Here is a 23638-nt window from a genome sequence, read left to right as displayed (position 1 = left end):
ATAATAAAAACTCAGAGACAGATACTGGGTTCAACCAGAAGATCAGAAAGGAAAATCAGCCGGTCACTGACTCTGACCTCCACCTCAAACCGAAATGGCGATCCTGCCTCCACGAATCCTCAGAATGACACTGAGCCTGAGACCTGTCTCCTCCCATTTTATATTCCTCTCTGGGGCTGGGATTAAAGGCGTGCACCACTACCACCCAGTTTCTATAGCAAACTAGTGTGGCTGCTGAGATTATAAATGTGTGCCACCACTGCCTGGTCTGTATGGCTGGCCAGTGTGGCTGTTTTACTCCTTGAGGTTCAGGCAAGCTTTCTTTATTAAAATGCAAATGAAATGCCACTACAGGAATTACTTAATCGAGGTGTATTTAACCTGCATTCACCATGCACCAAATTGCCCTGGCCGCTGTGAAAGCTCAGGTCTGAATCACATATGAGCAGGCAAAGAGGAAGTCTAGACTAGCTAAGGACCCAGAGTCGACACGGGCATCTGCCGGATGAGGGAACTAAGGGGAGGGAGGGAATGAGGCTTTCTGTAGCTTTGCCATGCTGGGTCAGAGCCTGTGTTCTCTGCTGCCAACCCAGCACTGAGACCCTGGGCTGCCCTGGACTCCCTATCGTGGGCAGAGGGAGCATCCTCCGGGAGAGTACTGGAAAAGATCAACGCAGTTTCCTCCCTTCCAGCCTGTGGCTGTATTCTATCTTTGGGTTTAAACATCTGCAGAAACTAAACTGTTAAATATTTCAGGTAGTCAGGTTCATTCGAATGATCTCAGCTTGTTGAAGTAGTATGAGAAAATGGCTTTATAAACATATTAGGTCACTTTTTTCAACAACGTCCTGTCAGACCACCTTTTCCTAACCCTTAGTATTAATTCAAGTAGATTTAGTGTCTCTCGGATTACCTGTAGCTATTACAAGTTGCTATAAATTAAGGGATTCAAAGCTCCTTCCCCCAAAGCAGGCTTAGAGCGTATCTGGCAAGTGTGTGGATCTAGTTCCCATGGCCAAGCCCTGTTATGGGGAACTACAAGAGTTACAAGAGGCTGAGGAGATTTGAGTGTATGGCTCACAGCCTTCTGTTTGATTGAGGATTGCCAGTACCACACTGGCTTAGGATTCCTTCTGAAACTGGAGGTTTCTGTCAATAACAAGCCTCCTGTATAGTTCTGGAACAATTAGAAATCAGTGTCCCCAAGGGAACCTTCTAGAGACCTAGGACGTCCACAGGGATAGGGCAGGTTCTTGGGTTCTTTTGAGGGCAGGAGTAACCCAGAGCTCAGACTCTTAGAGGAGACACTGTGCATCTGTGGGTTTGCCAGGGAAAAGGATACTGCGGCGCCTCTTACAGCCTCCGCTTTTCACCCTGAGATGAATCTGTTCTACTCTAGTGAAGACTGATCAATGAATCCCAATGAATAATTGATTATATCTTCATCAAGACTCTTTATCCGTGAGTTGGTGGGGGGGGGGGGAATAGGTCTCACTCCTCCAAGTTGTGGTTTAAAGAAGAGGCTGGTCAAACACTCATTTACAGAAATGTTGTTCTCCTAGCCTATAGGGAGGAAAAGAAGACTCGTCTTTTCTAAGCAAAAACCCATTCTTGCTTAGAAAATCAGTCTAATCAGTCACCTTTGGAGACAAGGTGGTCCCTCATTCGACTATGCACAGACCCCTGCCCCCAGCTTCCATCTGTCTACCTTTACTTTCAGGGCAGCTTAGGGTAGTAAGTCTGTGCTAGACTGACCTGTTACCAAGGTCACAATTTACCAAGGTCACAGTGAGCATTTCGCCCTGGAAAGAAAGCGATCCCAAAAGAGACCATTATTCTCACAGAGCCCCAGACTTGCTTGGCTCTTTGGGCCTGCTCAAAGGCCTTTCAGCGCCTTAAACATTTGCCACACTTCACTTCTGTTCCGTTTAGAAACCCTGTGTATCTAAGGCCCCATTCTTTGTGAACTGTTATATAATCTGGGTTCTCCGTGTCAATCTCTCTGGTAGAAAGTGATTTTAGCTATATAAGCCTGGAGGTAATCTGTGGGATACTTTAAGCACTGCAGTACATGCATTAAAGCAATTTCAACACTTTCATTGCAGAGTTGTTCAATTATTGATGAATTCTGCACTCTGAAGATGCTTCTAGCTCACGCCACACACATCACAGCACATATTTCTTTCACATGTAGAGGCCAAGTGTCTACCAAACATAGAAAATAACATTGTGAGGGTAGTGCAGGTATTCAGGGAAATATTTTCTTTCATTACAGCCCAGTCTTTTCACCAATTAAATAATATATTTCTTTCTTTCCCCCTCTTGGCTTTTTTTCATAACATTAACTCTCCTTTCAACTGAACAACCATTCTTTGCATGTATATCATTCAGACTAATAATATTTTTCTTCCTTTAAAATATTATGAAGACTAAAATACAATGCCTCCTGTATTTCTACTACTTCAGAGTCTAAGGGGCGTTTGTAGCTTTGCTCAGAATGAATCTCTCTCTGCAATCCACAAAGAAAAGAACAAATCATCTTCTCAGACAGGAAACACTGTAATATTTATAACGTGGGCAGGTCAAGGATAAATGTGTCTGGGGGTGATCACACACATGCAATCAGCAAGATGCACAGACTGAGGAGGTGTGGAAAAGTGACAGCTCTTAATGTCATAGCCTAACTCAATAGACATCTTCCCTAAGTGAAAGTTTTCAGAATGTCTGTCATTAGCAGTTATCACCATGGTAGTTTAAAATATCCTCTTTGGATTTGGAAAACTTATTCTGGGCTTTTAGCTTTAAAAGAAAAAAAAAGGTTTTGTTTTGTTTTTTCCAGCCAGGCAGTGGTAGCTCACACCTTTAATATCAGCACTTGGGAGGCGGAGGCAGGCAGATCTCTTTGAGTTGGAGGCCACCCTGGTCTATAGAGTGAGTTCCAGGTCAGCTAGGACAGCACAGTGAAACTCTGTTTTGAAAGAAGAAATGTTTTTCTTAATTTTTAAAACTTTTTAATGATGCATATTTTGTCTGTCTGTCTGATGGGAGAAGAGGAGATGTGGACTTAAAGGCAGCTGAGAGACAACTAACATGGGTGCTGGGTGTTCGGGTTTACTGCCGAGCCATTTCTCTGGGTCTAAGATTCATTTGTGTTTAATCCTCTCTCTCTCTCTCTCTCTCTCTCTCTCTCTCTCTCTCTCTCTCTCTCTCTCGTGTGTGTGTGTGTGTGTGTGTCTGTCTGTCTGTTTATGTATGTCTGTGTGCAGCTATTCATCTGAGTTCAGGATATCTCCAGGAGGTCAGTGTTGACTGAGGTTTTCTGTCCCACCAGGTCCCACAGCCATTTAGCCCCAAAGAAATCACACAGAGGCCTACATTAGTTATAAACTGATTGGCCCTTTAGCTGAGGCTTCTTATTAACTAATTCTTACAACTTATATTAGCCCATAATTCTTGTCTGAGTTAGCCACATGGCTGGGTACGTTTTTTGGCAAGGCAGTCGCATCTTGTTTCCTCCGAAGCTGGGTCAGACTGCAGACTGCGCTTCCCTCTTCCCAGAATTCTCATTGCCTTGCCTCTACTTCCTGCCTGGTCACCCACCTATACTTCATGCCTGGCTACTGGCCAATAAACGTTTAATTAAAATATAAGTGACCATTGTCCCATAGCAGGTCGGGAGAAGGTGTTGGATCCCCTGGAGCTGAAGCCACCCAACATGGGTGCTGGGAACTGAACTCGGGACTTGTGTGAGAGTAAGTGTTCTTAACTCTTGGGCCATCTCTCCAGGCCCCAGACATTCATCTTTCTTGTGTTCCACCTCAGACTCTCTATGAAGTAAGTTAGTGTTTCATTTCCTATCTGCAGTCAACAAGTCTGGCTGTTCAGTTAACCATATTCTGTTCTATGTGGGTGCACACTACACACATTGGTTTAGCTAAGATGAGACTACATTTCCCAGATTCTCTTTCTTGTCCAATTGCCTTAGAAGAGAAATAATACAGTCACTTTTCTCCAACAGGGTGCTGCTGCCACTCACACACGACACAGCTGAGATGGGCGCCCCTGGAAATGACAAAACAGCACCTCCAGCTGCCACTAGGTCTTCTCATCAGCTTTCGGGACTCTGGAGCCAAGTAGCCGCCCCTCTGCGGGAGATAAGCTGGCAGCTTCTTCTGGAAAGCAGCTGCCCCACAGAAGGTAGAGGTTCGAGGTTTTTAGGAAAGCAAGATTACAGTGAGTCCCCCACCCACCCCCGAGCTCCCCAGTCACCCTCATACGCTCCAATATGGCTGTGCATTTTCGTTCTGTGACTGCCTAACTCACTGGCTTCAAGCCCCAGCCCAGAGGCATAAGCAGCAAGCAAGGTCACGGAGCAGTCAGCCAGTCCACTCCACACTACACCATTAGATGCTTCCCTGGAGAAGCCCGACTGTCGCTCCAATAAAACCCCAATGGGCACACAGACCTCCCTTGGCTATTTCTTGTGCAATTTAGCAAAGGGGACTTAATCTACAAATAATGAGGTCAGCAAGGCTTAGCCTCACTTGGATGGAAAAAAAATCCCCAGATTCATTTAATATATGAAATTGAGTCAAAAGTCTAGGATGGGGACCAACAGCACTCTGTCCTAAGGCTCAGAGAAGTCTCAGCTTTGTTTTAGGTTCTCTGTAAATTAATGGAGCACTGGGTGGCCAGAATATTACCCTGCTGCTAGCTCTTCAAACTGGGCACTTCAAGGCACACGGAAGTACTCTGGTCTGTCCAGCCAGTCTCTCACTACATGGTAAGACATATTACAGCAGGCCTCTCCATGGGGTGTGGGGAGAGGCATCAGAGATTGATTCCATGAGGCAGTCAACTGGGGAGAACTGATTGGATTCTTCTACATGGGTGGGTCTGTTGATCTTTTAAAGAATATGTTTTCAATTATGAGAATTACCCGGAAGCCACAAAAATACACTTTGGTTGCATGCATGCTTATAAAGAGAGCTGATGAGATTTGGAACACACTGAAGGAGGTTCTTTGTATTGTTTCCATAGATAAGTTTTTTTCTTTTTTTATTTTTACTTTTCTTTTTATTTTTGAGCGTTTCTTTTGGATAAAAGTTAGGTATACAAATCAAGACTTGTATGAATCTTAAATAAGCAAAAACATGGACAATAAAAGTGTCTCCCAGCCACAGCTGCTGACAGCAGAGACTGCCAAGCTCTTCCTCTGAGGAGAAGGAAAGAGTGCTCTCAGAAAACTGTTTGCTTTCCTTTGGAGTTTATTTTGCACTCAATCCAAGAATGAAGTCTTAATTGTCTTGATAGCTCTAAATATCAATACTTGAAGGAATTTTGGAGCAATATTGCTGCCTTACTAGTCCCTTTAGACCTGGCTAAACCCTGCCAGCTTCAGAGAGAGCAATCAATCAAGCCAGGACTACAAGTGATCAGTGCCCCTGAGAAAGGGCCATGGAAGTGGAAGACCAGCATTGCTCAGATGAAGACATAAAATCTCTTGATGCAGTCTCACAGTGAATTTTATTAGTGTGCATTATTGGAGCACTAAGCAACTCAAAGCCATGCTGGCTGAGGCACAAGGCTTCATGGATACATGATATTAAGGTGTTCTACATAGTCTTTTACCAGCTGAGCCCAACAAAACTAGTACACAAGTATATGACGCTCTGAGGTGGAGTTTCCATGACTTGAAGATATTGTGATTTGAACTAACTAACTAACTAACTAACTAATCCTATTTTCCCAAAAAGCTTCATGATGATCTTGGAGGCCACTCACCACACTGGTCCTCAGTTCTCAGCCACTCAGAGCATCCAAACCAACAAAAATTGTCACAGAGTTGACGCATGGTGGCTGCTTCTCCCCACATTGCCATCAGCTATTACAACACAGATGGGTACTTTAGGTCATTTCTACCTCTCATGTGTTTTTCCATCTCCACGGTTACTCCCCAGACCAGACCTAGGATTCACGACCTCATGGACAGCCATCAGAGTGCACACTCCTGTGTTCATTTTTAACCTGGGGTCAGCTAACACACTACGTCATCACCATTTGGAAAGATTGGGATAAGTGGGATTTAATAGAGTCCATTCCTAACAAGCTATTCGTCACCATCTTCTCCAACTTTCAAAGCAATCCGTTCCATTCTCAACAAATTCAATAGCTCATTACCATCCTCAAAATCAGATTTGTATTGAACAGATTGAGGTTGAGTTGAAGAACGCTGGATGGATAAAGAAATCACATCATCACCCCCGAGGTAGTGGTGGGATCCTCACATCCCAGACAGCTCTGTCCTTCCATAATTGAGTAATAAATAAAGGAGGTTGGAGGATGCAGAGAGAATGAGAAACAGGCCCCAAAACAACCTGTTTGGCTTCCCGAGGCACACACACTTGAAAAGGATTACAAGTCAGAGAAGATGGACCTTGGTTTTAATTTAATATTAGAAATATTAAGTAACATTTTTGTACCAAGAAATACCAGCAAAAAATTCAAGGAAAACTTGCAATAAATATGTACTTAATGAGTTAGTAGCTCTCCACTCTCTTCTTTAAAAACGTAATATTTGATTGAATTATCTATATGTGTTGTGATGGTTGCTCACTTTGTGGCTTCTCTTTGCTTGGACGGCGCTAAACACCAACATTTCTGTCCGGCTGTTAGGATGCATTGAGATGCAGGTACTAGAAAATATAATGAAAGTTCAAACCATAAATCCATTTGTGTGTGTGGTTATCAGGAAGCTTTGGGGTTCCTCCAGGGGGTGGGTAATACCATCAAGTACAGGTTCTATCATTCCAGCTGTTCCTTCTCAAAGAATTAATCATGCTTCAAGATGGCTGGCATGCCATCTAGACATAGTCCTCAAGGTAAAAAGGCAGAACAAAAGGGACACAGACAAAATTGGTTCTTCTCTGTGGCTGGGGAGATATTTAGTGAGTAAAAATGCTTGCGGCTGATGTGGACCTGAGTTTGGATCTCTAGCACCCATGAGGGCATGTGCCCATAATCTCAACACCATAGAACCCCAGGGGCGGCTAATCGGCCAGACTAGCTGAATCAGTGGGCTCCAGACTCAGGGAGAGACCCTACTTCCCCAAAAGTGATGTGAAGAGAAAATTGAGGAAGACACCTAATGTTGACTTCTGGCCTGCACACACACGCGCGCACACACACCCTCTTCACAGCTCTTACCTAATTCTGAGGAAAGAATTTTCTTTTTTTACAACATTCCAACAGGTTTCACCCTTGAAGCTTAACTAAGATTTGATCTTGTAGCAACAACTGGCTGCAAAGGGGGCTGGGAAATCTAATAAAACATTTCAACACTTAGAGTTTGAGACAGGCAGAGAAGGTTTTTGGAAACGTCTCTTGAATAAGCTACAAACATCATCTACAGAGAAAATGCTCTTAGAGAGTAACAACTGTATACTTTGGTTGACGTTGTAACACAACAAAAACATGAAATACTAGCAGTAAGTATAGTCAAAGAGTACTGTGAAAAAAAATCACCTTTCCATATACTATGATATCTTTTTTGAGGATTATTTTTTAGTCAATGTCCATTGTCTGTATCCATAAATATTTCTTACTTGTTTTGATGTTCTTTTTCCATTTGATATTATGTGATACTCATTTTCCTATTTTTACATATTGCCAGTAATTATAATTTAATAGAAACATTTTTATTAAAATTTATAGTCACAATGTACTTAGTCAATTCCATATCACTGAACCCATAAACTATAGCATAGAGGAGTCCCTGCTTTTGGTTACAATAGTTGATACAGTAATACCAGATTTGTGATATTATAATTTTTATAATTCTATTTCTAATTTATGATAGTAGAATTATCTTAAGTGCAAAAAATGCTACGAATATGTTTATAATTTCTAAAATACTTCTATACTTCCATACATCCAGGGTAGATGGCAGTTTAAAATATCGCTAGTGATATGTACACACTAGCACATTTAAAAGACAACTGTATCGTTACAGTGGTGTACTTAAGATATTTCTTTTTTCTGATGTACCAGTCATGAAATGCCATGTTGTGTTTTGCTCCAATTCTTTTTCTTCCAAGATTAATCCAAGCAACATGCATCTTATAAGAGCAAAGTTGAGGCAAGACAGGTTCTGACCCACAGCTAAGTGGAACCAAGATCCTCACAATCACTGTCTTTGGAAGAGTTGTATGAAAAAGCTTCAGCTGACTTCTGTTTTCCTTGTTTTTCTACTTATAAAATGAACATATATTACTTTGGCGGGTAATTATCAAAAGTTTTCTTTCAATAAACTCAACTTTAATAGAAATAAGCATAGAAACTAAAGAGGAGTGTTTAAACGGGTGACCAGAGCGTGGAGAGTCTAAGATCACGAAGGCTCCAGGAGACCAGAGCATGCGACAGAACACCACCACATGGGCTCAGGGATTTTCTGTGCTCTTGAAGCACAATAGCAGGCAGGTCAATCCCACAAAAATACACAGAGAAGGAGAAAACAGGTTGTTTTTTTCCTTTGATTGCTGCAAATATTTCTATTATTATTAATCTCAAGTAAATTATCCGAATGCTAAAATATGCTCTTGCAATACAATGTTTATTTTGTTTATTGCTAATATTGTTGTGAACCTGGAGTGTAACATGAAACAAAAGTTCATACCTTTTACCAGAGAGAAAGATTAACTGGTAGGTTTAAATAGAACTCTGGGGACATAGCGTCTGAGAGGAGCAGAGGGCTCTCGGGTAGTCGGTGAGGAAGAGGCCTCTGTTATGGCTCTTATCAATGGAGCTGGGAAGATGAGGAGGGTTTTGAGGTTTCTAGAAGTAGTAACCTCATAGCTAGAGCAAAGAGAACCTGGTGAGTTCGCTTATGGAGGTCCTACGAGAAAATGATTTCAATAATTGTTTCAAATTAACCACAGCTCAATGTCACTCAAAAGGCTAACAAGACATAGAGAAAGAATTTATCTATATTATGCTTTGGAGCTTGGTAGGCTTCCAGGTGCCTCCAGGAGATAAAGAGCCCTGAGCACTCCCAGTAGCCACAGTGCCCCGGATTATCCCACAGCGACACTTGAGGGATGTTGATCTCTGTGTAAACAAGGACCATTGGCCTGTGTGTGGATATTCCACAGTCTGTTGTCGTTGCTTGTTTGAAACATGTGCTGGTTATCACACTTGGCTACCCCGGAATTGTTGGAGGGTTTAATGAAAAGTGGGAGATTCACAGTCTCACGCATTGTAATTGCTCAGTAGTGATGGACTCAGCTGGCTTCGTAGCTCTCCTTTCAGGCTGTGGCTTAGTGTTGCCCCAACAGTAAACACTGTTTCCTAGAAATGATTGAAAGTAATCACAACATCTTAGAGCTGAAAAAACAGGAAAATCCTCTATTCTCTTCAGGCAACAAATAAAGAAGATTATCCCAGTGATTTTTCAAAGTCTTTCACCAAGTTAGTGCCTGAACTCAACACTGAGTCCTTTCCTATTGGTTACAGTAAAGCTTACGATTAGACACCTGGGTTCCATGTCAGGGGATCTTTTTCAAATAACCTAAGTTTGCTCCTTCTAACCACCAAAACTCCAGAGCAGTCACCTTCACATTTGCTAATATCTCCCACGGCTCATGGGCCAGATACACAGCGTCATTCTAGTCTAGAGGGCTTGAAACCCTTAAAGTTGGCTTTTCTTAGCAATGTTTTAAAGCTTTGTCCTTGTAAATCACGTGATCATGCCATGATAACATGGCAGCGTTAAGCGTTTTCTGAGAGGACAAAAGCCCACGGAGTGAAGAACAAGTGTGGGATTCTGCATCTAAAGAGCATTCGCTCTTGCAAACACACACTCATTAGTATTATATAGACATGTAGACTTGTGAAGATATTATTAAGGATCTGTGTGCCATGATTTAATATAAAACCGCTGCGAGTTTTCCTCCAAGCCTTCAGTGTCTACATGGAGCTTGTGTATATTTAATTATTGAAATAATTTTTATCCCTATTGCATTTTTCCATAGGGAAATTCTTACCATCACTTTATTAAATCCCCAAATACTTCTTTGAGAGAATCATACACATTATTTGTATTTCAGAAATAATGAAGCCAGCACCCTAGAATGGCAAATGTGTCCCGATACATATACATAGACATATATGAACAAAACAGATCCTTGTCTGCCTTCTCCTACCCACCAGTCAATCTTTGAATCTCAGACAAGATTCTGCATTTAGTCCTCTGTATTTCAGAGGATGAACGCTGTTCAGGAATGAACGCTGCCAGAAGATAAAGCCCACTGATTCCTGGTGCTCACACACCCACTATCAACTTTCCCCATCACTAGTGACCACAGGCTCAACCTTTGACTATCTCTGAGGTTGTGTGGTGTCTGTTGCTACAACAGTGATCTATCACGTTTCACTCTGCGATAGCTCACGATAAATTACCGATCACTTACACTCCATCGGGTTCTTGTTTGAGCAGCTGAGCTGTGCATCTCTAGAGACTAAGGTAGCAAGAAGCAGGCAGCTCCTTGTCATTCCTTAGCCAGACTGTGGTACCTATTTGTGAGGAGAAATACGGTTAGATGCTGAGTCTGTGAAATTTCCTGGAAGACTAACTGACATCAGGGTAATTACAAGGCAGTTGGAAGAACTGACAGAGGTAACACATGTGAGGGACTCAGGAAAGGATGAGGGAAGATGTTGGTAGCTGTTGTTGTCAGTGTCTCGAAAGTTAATGGAAGAATGTGGAGAGAACACATAGCCATGGCTGTGTTACTATTTATTGCATTAGGTGCAAACCTCGTGGCTTAGTTTAGGAGGTGACTATCACTTCTCCCATTCCACAGATAAACAGTAACAGATTGGGGATGGAACAAATGTTTCTTCAATTTTATCAAACTCACCTGTTCATTCATCTACCAAGTACCTGCAAAGCCTCATTCCTAGAAGCTGAATTCTAGAAGCAAAGAAGAAAACAAAACAAACCTAGTCCCTGCCATGAAAGGATTTACAATCTAAAGAGAAATACAGACAGATGAAACGACAAGGGTGTGATGCCCCAAAGCCAGCCTCCATCCTTGCCCATGTAAAGAGAAATCCACCCTTCCCGGACTTGGCAGTCTGTACTTTTAATCAAGAACTTCTCCTTTGAGGCCAACCTGACCTACATAGTCTGACCATGTATCAAAAATCCAAGGGCTAGGGATGTAACTCAATGGTGGCATACTTGGCCAGCATGCACAAGATTGTATGCTCTATCCTTAGCAGAACTACATGAATAAATGTCTGTCCTATTCAGATGGTAAGAAAACGATCGGACACTGAACAGTGCTTGGGGGAAAGCGCAAATGATAGCATTTACAGCTCACAATCCTGTAACTTATTTTCCCCCATATGGTTGTCACAGTTGCCCCCTCAACATCCCTTGTTCAATTGTCGATAACTCTCTTTATTAGGGGGCAGAAGTGGAAAGGGGGCTATTCGTTCCTTCTACAGGAAGCCCAAATGTTATGGGAGAAATGGTTCTATTGCCCCAACTCTAGCCTAAGAGAGATGATGAAGTCATGTAGTCATCCATCCTCCCGGTAGGTATTCCTGGATTAGGATGAGCAAGGACATAAACAAATCTAATGAGACTGAAAAACATTCCTTGTGGATGGGGAGGCAACATGCTTAGAGCAGAGGTGGATTTTTTGTTTTGTTTTCTTCTCTCAAATATTACATCCTGGCCACAGTTTCCTCTCCCTCTTTTCTTCCCAGTCCTTCTTCCCCAGATCCGCTCTCCTCTATTTCCCTTCAGAAAATGTCAGGACTCCCAGGGACATCAGCCAAAATTGGCATATCAAGTTCTAGTAAGTCTACGCACATGCCCTCATATCAAGTTCTAGTAAGTCTACGCACATGCCCTCATATCAAGGCTGGACAAGGCAACCCAGTAGGAGGAAAAGAGTCCCAAGAGCAGGCAAAAGAGTCAGAGACAGCCCCTGATCCCACTGTTAGGAGTCCCATAAGAACACCAAGCTATACAACTATAAGATATGTGCAGAGGACCTGCGTTAGTCCCATGCAGGCTTCCAGATCATCCATTCAACCTCTGGGAGCCCCTGTGAGCACTGATTAGTTGGTTCTGTGAGTTTTCTTGTGGTGCCCTACAGCAGTGGTTCTCAACCTTCCTAACATAATGCTTTGACCCCTTAATACAGTTCCTCATATTGTGGTAATCCGCAACCCTAAAATTGTTTTGGTGCTACTTCATAACTGCAATTTTGATATTTTTATGAATTGTAATGTAAATATCTGATATACAGGCTATCTGATATGGGACCCCCAACGCGTTGTGACTCCCAGGTTGAGAACCACTCTCTTCTGCTTGGCCATCTGATCACTGTGAGGACTGTCCCACCACAGCAGGATGGTCCTAAAGAAAACAGGAGCCCTATGGCTTGGTAGCACAGTTGAATAAGTCCCAGCACAGGGAGCCTTTCTTACATGGAAACCTGCAGCTTCAGGTGTTTGCTACCTGCAACCTCACCTAACAGATGCACGTGGTGAAATGCAATCAGCGACTCTGCTCCGGACAGGCAAATGCCAGGTCGACAGCCACACAGCTTCATTTGAAAGAATCGATTTGATTTTCAAGATCGCTATAAAATAGAAGATAACGCCTACCTACCCTTAGTTATAGTTTGACAGCACAATGCGGAAAGGGATCTGCCTAACCCCCTCAAAGTCTCCAAACACAGGACGACTGGGCACTGGATACTGGGAACGTGTGTTAGAACACTTAGGAAATTGTTCAAGTAAGTGGGGAAACACTTTCCCAACCGAGAGACTGAAAACATTAAAATGTCTGTACTAATAGAATTGATCTTAACTAAATTTATGGGTTTAATATTATTCTTATCTAAAACCCAGTATTTTAATTCCACAATTCTGAAATTTGTGCATAACAATATGGATAGTAAGAACACCACTAACAAGGAACACAGAAAATAGTGAATTCCTAATAATACAGACCATTCCAATCTATAAAATAATTAATGTACTGTAGCCAGACACTGCTCATTCATTTCCCAGCCGCCCAGACCCGAAAAAAATCATACAGAAACTAAATTTATTACAACACTGTTTGGTCAATGTCTCAGGCATATTTTTAGCTAGCTCCTACATCTTGAACAACTCATTTCTATTAATCTGTGAATCACCATGAGGCTGTGGCCTACTGGTAAGGTTCTGGCTGGTGACTGGCATCTTTCTCCTTTGGCAGCTACATGGCATCTCCCTGACTCCACCTTTTCTCCTCTATCTCTGCTTGGAATTCCTGCTTGTTCTATTCTGCCCTGTCATAGACCCAAGAAACTTCTTTATTCATTAACCAATAAAAGCAACACATATACAGAAGGACTTCCCACACCAAGGTACAAGCTATATCACAGATTAATGCATCCAGATGAAGAGAAAACTCAATATACCAGGCATTTTTGTAAAATGAAATATCACTACATAAATAAAGTAATTTAACAGACATACATGTTCTTACCGGCATGACGCCCTCCATCTCAGCACTGGGAGGCAGGACAATTGCTGCATATTTGCGCAGACAACAACACTGGCCTAGGCAACAGTACACAGTGAGACAGTCAATCTTTGTACAGGTGAGATAATCAACTTAAACAATGTTCTGCAAAAAGAACTTATGAAACGAAGCAGGCAGGAAAGTGTGTAGAACGTTTTTCATGACTTGATTCAGTCAATGGCCTTTCTTAAACCTCACTTCTCTTCTGTCTCCTACTAAAGGACCAAAAAGAATTAAATGCTTTGCCAGCCACTATAGCAGGTAGGTTTCTAAGAAAAACTTATTTTCCTGGTAGAAGGAACTGTTCTTCCTCCCTGCTTTGATATAGAGGCCCAACAACTGTCTCACAACTTTGAGGTAGTTGCACAAGAGGAAGACCAAGGGAATTTGAGTTTCTAGCCTCTTCGTCACAGAGAAACAAAGGACCAGCAGCTCCACAGCTAATGGACTTCTGTATAATAAGAAAAAAAGTCCTATTTCTCCAAGCCACTTATACTTAAATTTTCTTCTCAAAGTCAAATTTCTATAACTCATACAAGGGATGTTAATAATGAGTGTTGGAATTACTCATCCAACTTTAAAGAATAGCTAAGTACCCAATATAAGTCAGATGGATTTAAGTTAATTTTTATTATTATGAGAAAAAGATATTTTACTCAAAATATTGAGTAAAATACATGGCAAAACTTTGAGAAGGAACCTTTTTCTTGGAACCTTATGAGGAATAGTAATGAATGTGATAGTTAAATCCGTGTATATTAAACTTATAAAAATAAAAGCAGACAAAAATAAGAAAAATATACAACCAGAAAATGCGTATTCCACTCCCACAGGGCACCCCTGCCAAGGAATCAGGTAGGCTAACTGCAGGTCTTCACCTCCCCACTTCTCCTAGGCCGATCTCCAGTCTCACCCCCAGCTCTGCAGCAGATCACCTGTGGCAGCCTCCCTCCACATCCCTGGTGGATCCCACGGATCTCCCCTTCTAACCTCCCTCCCCCAGCTCTCTGCTTTATCTCACCCCCAACTCAGCACGCACTCCCTGGGAACACACAGGCCGCTCCTGCCAAGGACGCAGATAGGCTAACTGCAAGTCCTCCTCTCCCCTCCCTTCCTTTCCTCCAAGTCCAATCCTCCAGCTTCTTCCCCAGCTCTGGAGCAGAGCTTCTGCTGTGCCCTTTCCTCCCTCCTGTGATGCTCCTCCACCGCCTCCAGTCCATCCCCCTCCCTAAGCCTCAGGTCCCAGTACTGAGAAACACGTTCTACCCAGAATCCCCAGTAGCCACACCTATCAAGACCCCAGAAAAATTTCCTACAGGCAACACACAGTCACCACACTCGCCTTAGAACCAGAGAGGAAACAAATCTAGGAACAAAACACCCACCCAGCAAAGATAAGTCCAGACATCAGCACCTAGAATTAAAATGTTCCCAACCCCAGAAGCCTAGATGCCAGTGTAAACACACAATCAATAACAGCCAGGACAATATGTCTCCACTGAAGCTCAGTAGCCCGACCACAGCAGGCACTGAATACTCCGACATATCAGAAGCACAAGCAAGGCAGACACCCCACGCAGCAGGCTGACCAACTCTGCTGCCACCCGGGCTCAGCCCAGCACTTTGACATCTGCTCCACCTATGAGCTGCTGGAATGTGTGGAGGAGTCAGTCACATGGAACCAAATATCATCACTGAGTAGGGCAGGACCTAGGTCTGCCAATCACCCCGGCTAGGGGGACAGAGGTGCTGCCTGCAAGCTACAAGCATAAAGAGGAGCCTCAGGAGGTCAGTATTGAGGGTGGGAAGGGCAGGGAGGTGTGTCACAGTCTGGAGCTTGAAAGGAACCTGTCTCTGGATGCCCTCCTAGCCACATGCTAACCCTGACTCTAGGCAACAGCAGGTTCTCTGAGATGAGTCCTGGCAGTGGTCCAGGATTTATGAAGCATCACAAATCAAGAACCTTGAATCAGGCCAGTGATTCTTCACAATGAATATTTACATGCAAAGCTGTTTGGGCAAAAATATATACCATATATACCATGTGACGCACTGCAGTTTCCAAAGCCACTGTGATGGAGAGGTAGGAAAGATGGAGGAACAGAGAGGCGTGTGCACAGTGGAGAAAAGCTAAAGTACGGACCAGATAGCGGTGACACAGACATGAGAGAAGTATCTATGGCATGTGCTGACCTGTGAAGCCGTGTTGATATGGGTGGCCTGAGCTGCCTCTGAGACCATGTGGATGTCCTTGAGCCAGGCTGCTATTGGGAATCATATTGGTGTCCTTAGCCCATGTTGCCCTGGGGGCCGTGTTGATGTCCTGGCCTGTGTTGCCACTGAGGGTTATCTTGATGCCCATTGTCTAGATCGCCACAGGCGACCATGCTGAAGTCCGTGGCAGGTGCTGACGATGGAGACCACAAGGAAGCCCACGATCCATGCTCCTACTGATTGTTAAGGGCCAAGAAGCTAGTTTTGCATTAGCATCGATGATTGCAACCTCACAGTCAAGAAAGGGGACATAAGGCTTTGGTGACAACCCCTTCCAGATTCCCCTGCAAAGTAGCCCCCTAGGCAGGAAGCCATGGAAGAGCACCCTTAAAAACTGTGATAACAGCGCTGAAGTGTAGCTCTCCACAGCTAGGGCTTCTGGCAGGGGGCAGTGAGGAAGACCCAGTTCTGTGTAAGAGGCTGGCTACTGTTTGAGCATGCTCCAGTGAGTACATGCACAATACAAGTGGGATTCATGGGGCTTTTTGTTTGTTTGTATTTTCTGCTTCTTTTCTGGGGGGGGGGGGTGGGCACAAGGGTAGAGGCCAGACATGGAAGACTGGGGAAGTGGGGGTGATCAGTGTGCATGTGGTGAAATTCCCAAATAATCAATAAAAATATTATGGAAACCCACCTATCCTCCTGAAACCTCAGTGGGACTCTGAAACACAGCTTGCTCCAATACTGAGAGAACTAAAGAGGTGAGTGAACAGTCACACGGTGGGATGCCCCACTCTCTAGGACATTCCCAGTGGGAAAAAACCCCGAGCTCCTTCCCCAACTCCCTTAGCTTTTCTAGCCAGCCAGCAAGGAGAATGAAGGCACAACATATCCAAACCTAGGGGACACTATGAAAGCAGTGCATAGCACTAAGTGCCCACATAAAGAAAACAAAGAAAGCTCACATTAGAGACTTAACAGCACATCTGAAAGCTCTAGAACAAAAAGGAGCAGACTCACCCAGGAGGAGTAGAAGACTGGAAATAATCAGACAGAGGATTGAAATCAACAAAATAGAAACACAGAAAAGAAACAAAGAATCAATAAAACAAAGAGCTGGCTCTTTGAGAAAATCAACAAGATAGACAAACCCTTAGCCAAACTAATCAAAAGGCAGAGAGAGAATATCCAAATTAATAAAATCAGAAATGAAAAGGGGGACATAACAACAGACACTGAGGAAATTCAGAGAATCATTAGGTCATACTATAAAAACCTGTGCTCCACAAAATTGGAAAATGTAAAATAAATGGACAATTTTTTTATTACCAAATTTTTTTTTACATATACCAAAATTAAATCAAGAACAGGTGAGCAATTTAAATAGAACTGTAAGCCGTGAGGAGATAGAAGCTGTCATCAATGCCCACCTCAAAAAAACCCAAGGCCAGATAGCTTTAGTGCAGAATTCTACCAGAACTTCCAAGAGGAGCTAATACCTATACTTGTCAAAGTGCTCCACATAATAGAAACAGAACAGACATTGCCAAACTCTTTTTTATGAGGCTACAGTTACCCTGATACCAAAACCACACAAAGACTCAACCAAGAAACAGAATTACAGACCAATCTCACTCATGAACATAGATGCAAAAATACTCAATAAAACTTTCAAACCAAATCCAAGAATACATTTAAAAAAATCATCCACCATGATCAAGTCAGCTTCATCCCAGAGATGCAGGGCCAGTTCAACATAAGAAAATCTATCAATATAATCCATTATATAAATAAACTGAAAGAAAAAACATACTATCACTTCACTAGATGCTGAAAAAAGCATTTGATAAAATCCAAAACCCCTTCATGATAAAGGTCTTGGAGAGATCAGGGATACAAGGAATATATCTAAATACAATAAAAAGCAATATACAACAAGCCGGCAGCTAACATCAAATTAAATGAAGAGAAACTCAAAGCAATTCCACTAAAATCAGGAATAAGACAAGGCTGACAACTCTCTCTATATCTCTTCAACATAGTTCTTCAAGTTTTAGCAATAGCAATAAGACAACAAAAGGAGATCTAGGGGATTCAAATTGGAAAGAAAGAAGTCAAACTTTTGTTATTTGCAGATGATATGATAGTGTATATAAGTGGCCCCAAGAACTCTACAGAGAACTCCTACAGCCGATAAATACCTTCAGTGATGTGACAGGATACAAGATCAACTCCAAAATACAGTAGCCCTCTTATACACAAATTATAAAGAAGCTGAGATGGAAATCAGAGAAACAGCACCTTTCACAATAGCCACAAATAACATAAATATCTTGGGGTAACACTAACCAAAGATGTGAAAGACCTATTTGACAAGAACTTTAAGTTTTTGAAGAAAGAAACTGAAGAACATACCAGAAAATGGAAAGATCTCCCATGCTCTTAGATAGGTAGGATCAACATAGTAAAAATAGCAATTCTACCAAAAGCAATCTATAAATTCAATGCAATCCCCATCAAAATCCCAACACAACTCTTCACAGACCTTGAAAGAATAATAATCAACTTCCTATGGAAAAAAAAAAACCAGGATAACCAAAACAATCCTGTACAATAAAGGAACTTCCGGAGGCATCACCATCCCTGACATCAAGCTCTATTACAGAGCTACAGTAATGAAAACAGCTTGGTATTGGCATAAAAACAGGATGACCAATGGAATCGAGTCTAAGACCCAGATACTAATCCACACACCTATGAACACCTGATTTTTGACAAAGAAGCTAAAATTATACAATGGAAAAAAGAAAGTATCTTCAGCAAATGGTGCTGGCATAACCGGATGTCAACATGTAGAAGAATGGAATTGGATCCATATCTATCACCATGCACAAAACTCAAGTCCAAATGGATTAAAGACCTCAATATAAATCTGACCACACTGAACCTGATAAAAGAGAAAGTGGAGAGTAGTCTGCAATACATGAACACAGGAGACCACTTCCTAAATATAACCCCAGTAGCACAGACACTGACAGCAACAATAAATAAATGAGACCTCCTGGAACTGAGAAGCTTCTGTAAAGCAAAGGACACAGTCAATAAGTCAAAAAGGCAGCCTACTGAATAGGAAAAGATGTGAACCAAGCCCACATCAGAAAAAGGACTGATCTCCAAAATATATAAAGAACTCAAAAATTAGACACTAAAATTCTAAATAACACAATTAAAAAATGGGATACTGAACTAAACAGAGAATTCTAAACAGAAGAATCTCAAATGGTCAAAAGATACTTAAGGAAATGTTCAACATACTTAGCTATCAGGGAAATGCAAGTCAAAACAACTCTGAGATATCAGAATGGCGACGATCAAAAACTTCAGTGATAGCTTATGCTGGAGAGAATGTGGAGTAAGGGGAACACTCATCTATTGCTGGTGGGAATGCAAACTTGTACAACCACTTTGGAAATCAGTATGATGGTTTCTCAGAAAATTGGGAATCAATCTACCTCAGGATCCAGCAATATCACTCTTGGGCATATACCCAAAAGATGCTCAATCATACTACAAAATCATTTGTTCAACTATGTCTACAGCAGCATTATTTGTAATAGCCAGAACCTGGAAACAACCTAGATGCCCCTCAACCGAAGAATGAGTAAAGAAAATGTGGCACATTTACACATTAGAGTACTACTCAGCGGTAAAAACAAAAACAAAAAACAAACAAACAAACAAAGATGACATCTCGAGTCTTGCATACAAATGGATGAAATTAGAAAACACTATCCTGAGTGAGGTAACCCAGACCCAAAAAGATGAATATGGTTTGTACTCACTCATAAGTAGATACTAGCTATAAACAAAGGACATTGAGCCTATAGTTCATGATCCTAGAGGAGCTAAGTAATAAGGTGAACTCCTGGAAATTGGAAATGGACAAAATTGGCTGGCAGGGCTGGGAGCATGGGGGTAGGGGATAGGGAAAAGTAGGAGGAGAAGAGGAGGATAGAGGGGGAAGATAGAGGAGAACTTCAGGGAATGGGATGGTTGAGATGGAGGAAGGACAGAGATGAGAGCAAGAAGAGAGATATCTTGATTGAGAGAGCCATTATAGGGTTAGCAGAAACCTGGCTCTAGAGAAATTTCCAGGAATCTAATAGGATGACCCCATCTAGGACCCTGGGCAATAGAGGAGAGGAGGGCCGATCTTGACTTGCCCTGTAATCAGACTGATGAATATCTTAAATATCACCATAGAGCCTTCATCTAGTAACTGATGGAGGCAGAGGCAGAGACCCATATCAGAGCACTGGACTGAGCTCCCAAAGTCCAGTTGAAGAGTGGAAAAAGGGAGGGAAATGGGAGGATGGGAAGAGGTGGAAATTTTTAATAAAGAAAGAAACAAACAAAAAAGCAGAGTGGAAGGAATGAGAATATAGGCAAGGAGGTCAAGACCATGATGGGTTCGCCCACTGAAACAGTTTGCCTGAGCTAATGGGAGCTCACCAACTCCAGCCAGACTAGGAAGGAACAAACATAGGATCAAACTAGTCCCTCTGAATGTGGTTGACAGTTACATGGCTGGGGCAGACTGAGGGGCCACTGGCAGTGGCACCAGGATTTATCCCTACTGCATGTACTGACTTATCATCCTGCATCCTATCAGACTACCACAGTCTAAAGCTGGATATCAACAATAACAGAAATAACAGAAAGCTTACAAACTCATGGACACTGAATAACTCTCTACTGGATCAAGACAGAAATTAAGAAATTAAGAAAAGAATCTAAGGCTTTTTAGAACTGTATGAAAATGAATACACAATACAGAATACAATGAAGGTGGTTCCAAGAGGCAAGTTCATAGCACTAAGTGACTCCATAAAACTATTGGAGAGATCTCATACTAGTGACCTAACAGAAGACCTGAAAGCTCTAAAACAAAAAGAAGAAATCATACCCAAGAGTAGTCAGCAAGAAATAATCTAACTCAGGGATGAAATCAATAAAATAGAAACAACAAAAATAATACAAAAAAAAAAACAAAACAATGGAACAGATAGTTGGTTCTTTGAGAAAATCAATAAGAGTGACAAATCCTTATTCAAACTGACTAAAAGGTGGAACGAGAAGATCCGAATTAACACAATTAGAAATGAAAAGGGAAACCTAATGAGGAAAACCCAAAGAATAATAAGGACATACTTTTAAAACCTACACTCCACCAAACATGGAATTCTAAAAGAAATGAATAATTTTTCAGTGCATACCACTTATCAAGGTGAAATTAAGATTAGTTAAACAATTTAAATAGGCCTGTGACCCCTAAGGAAATGGAACCAGTCATTAAAAGTCTCCCAACCAAAAAGAGCCAAGGGCCAGACACTTTTAGTGAAGAATTCTACTAGACTTTCAAAGAAGAGTTAATGCCAAAACTCCTCAAGTTATTCCACAAAATAGAAAACAGAAGAAATAATGCCCAGTTCATTTTATAAGGCCACAGCTACTCCAATACCCAAACCACAAAAAGACTCCAGAAAGAAATAAAATTAAAGACCAATTTCCCTTATAAACATAGATACAAAAATATTCAGCAAAACACTTGCAACCCAAACCCAAGAACACATCAAAAAAATCATCCACTGTGATCAAATAGCCTTCATCCCCGAGATGCAGGGATAGTTCAACATACAAAAATTGATAAATATAATCTACAACAAAATGAAAGACCAAAACACATGGTCATCTCATTAGATTCAGAGAAGGCCTTTAAAACAATCCAACACTCCATGATAAAGCCTTAGAAAGATGAGGGATACAGGTGACTTCAATATAATAACATGTGGGCAGTTTACAGCAAGCCCATACCATTTAAATGGAAGAAAACTCAAAGCAATTCTACTAAAATCAGGAACAATATAAGATTATCCACTCTCTCCATGCCTATCCAATATAGTACTTGAAATTTTAGCTAGAGCAATAAGACAACTGAAGGGGATCAAGGGAATATAAATTGGAAATGAAGAAGTCAAAGTGTCTTTATTTGTAGATGATATAACAGTATACATAAGTAATCCTAAAAACTCCACCAGGAAACTCCTACATCTGATAAATACATTCAGTAAAGTAGCTGAATACAAAATTAACTTACAAAAATCGGTAGCTAAAATAATTCTTAAAAAATCAAAGAACTGCTGAAGGTATCATTGCCCCCAATTTCAAGCTGTTCTACAAAGCTATAGTAATAAAAACAGCATGGTATATAGTAATAAAAGCACACACATTGATTAGTGGAATCAAATTAAAGACCCAGACATAAATCCACACAACTATGGATGCTTGATTTTTAACAAACAAGCCAGAAATACATACGGGGAAAAAAAGACAGCATCTTAAACAAATTGTGCTGATCAAACTGGATAGATGCATGAAAAAGAATACATATAGAACCATACTTTTCACCCTGCACAAAACTCAACTCCAAATGGATCAAGGACTTCAACATAAAGGTAGCGGTACTAAAGCTGATAGAAGAAAAAGTGGGGAACAACCTTAAATGCTTTGGCACAGGAAAAGACTCTGAACAGAACTCCATTAGCAGAGGAACTAAGATCAGCAATAAATAAATGGGACCTCGTGAAACTGAAAAGCTTCTGCAAAGGCACCATCATTGGGACCAATTGGCAGCCTGCAGAAAGAAAAAATGATTTTTTACCAACTACACATCTGATAGAAGACTAACATCCCAATGATATTAAAGAAACTAGATATCAATAAAATCAATAACCCGATTAAAAATGGTATACAGATCTAAACAGAATTCTCAACAGAGGAAACTCAAATGGCTGAGAAACATTTAAAGAAATGTTCAGCATCTTTAGTCATCGGAGAAATGCAAATCAAAACTACTTTGAGATTTTATCTTACATCTGTCAGAATGACTAAGATCAACAAAACAAGTGACAGCTCATGCTGGCAAGGCTGTGGAGTAAGAGGAACACTCCTCCATTGCTGGTGGGAGTGTAAACTTGCACAGCCACTGCGGAAATCCGCAGAGTGGTTCCTCAGAAATATGGGAATCGGTCTACCTCATGACCCAGATCAACCACTCTTGGGCACGTGCTCCAAGGACACTTCTTCCTTCTACAGCAACATTTGCTCAGCCGTGGTTATTGCTGCGCTATTTATAATAGTCAGAAATTGAAAACAACTTAAATGTCTGTCAACAGGTGACTGGATAAAAAAAATGTGGTCTATTTACACAATGGTATATTTGCATATAATTATTACTCAGCTGTGAAAAATGACATCATGAAATTTTCAGGCAAATGAAATGAATTAGAAAAAAATTCATCCTGAGTGAGGTATCCCAGACCCAGAGAGATAAAGATGGTATGTATTCACTTATCTATGGATGTTAGCTGTTACAATGTTAGCTACAATCCATATAAACATAGAGGGTGGGTATAGAGTAAGGGACTAGAGAGGACAGATAGATGGGTCTCATTAGAAAAGGGAAACAGATATTTATGGATAGATGGGGGGCATCCGGGATGGGAGGATTGAGTAGGGAAGTAAGGTTACAGGAGGATAGTGAGAGGGAGTATGCGGAGAGACCGCTAAAATTAAAGGGCACTTGAGGGAAAACATGGAAACCTAAAAATAGTAGAAACCTCCTAATACATACTCATATATGAAGGTGATCTGAATGAAGTTGCCACGTAATGGGGGAGACAGAATCTTGTCACCAAATGAAGCTTCTCGTATGGAATTGGGTTGTGTTTAATTGCCTTGTTGGCGAAAGAGGCACTACGGGAATCCTCCCCCAAA

General features: G+C 41.6%; 1 long non-coding RNA gene across 2 annotated transcripts in view; it reads right to left on the bottom strand.

Moving 5' to 3' along the window:
* The window catches only part of LOC125395855 (uncharacterized), a 44285-nt gene that overhangs the window by 5795 nt on the left and 14852 nt on the right, over positions 1–23638 (bottom strand). Inside the window, exon 4 of one of the 2 annotated variants that reach the window (XR_015738619.1) lies at positions 13553–13626. The exons of the other annotated variant lie outside the window; for it this stretch is intronic. This is a non-coding gene — a long non-coding RNA (uncharacterized LOC125395855). The remainder of the gene's footprint in view (positions 1–13552; positions 13627–23638) is intronic. 2 annotated transcript variants of the gene reach the window in all.

Source organism: Myodes glareolus, chromosome 8 (assembly GCF_982192425.1).
Source record: "Myodes glareolus chromosome 8, mMyoGla1.1, whole genome shotgun sequence".
Lineage (NCBI taxonomy): Eukaryota > Metazoa > Chordata > Mammalia > Rodentia > Cricetidae > Myodes > Myodes glareolus.
This window is presented reverse-complemented; position numbering and strand designations above follow the sequence as displayed.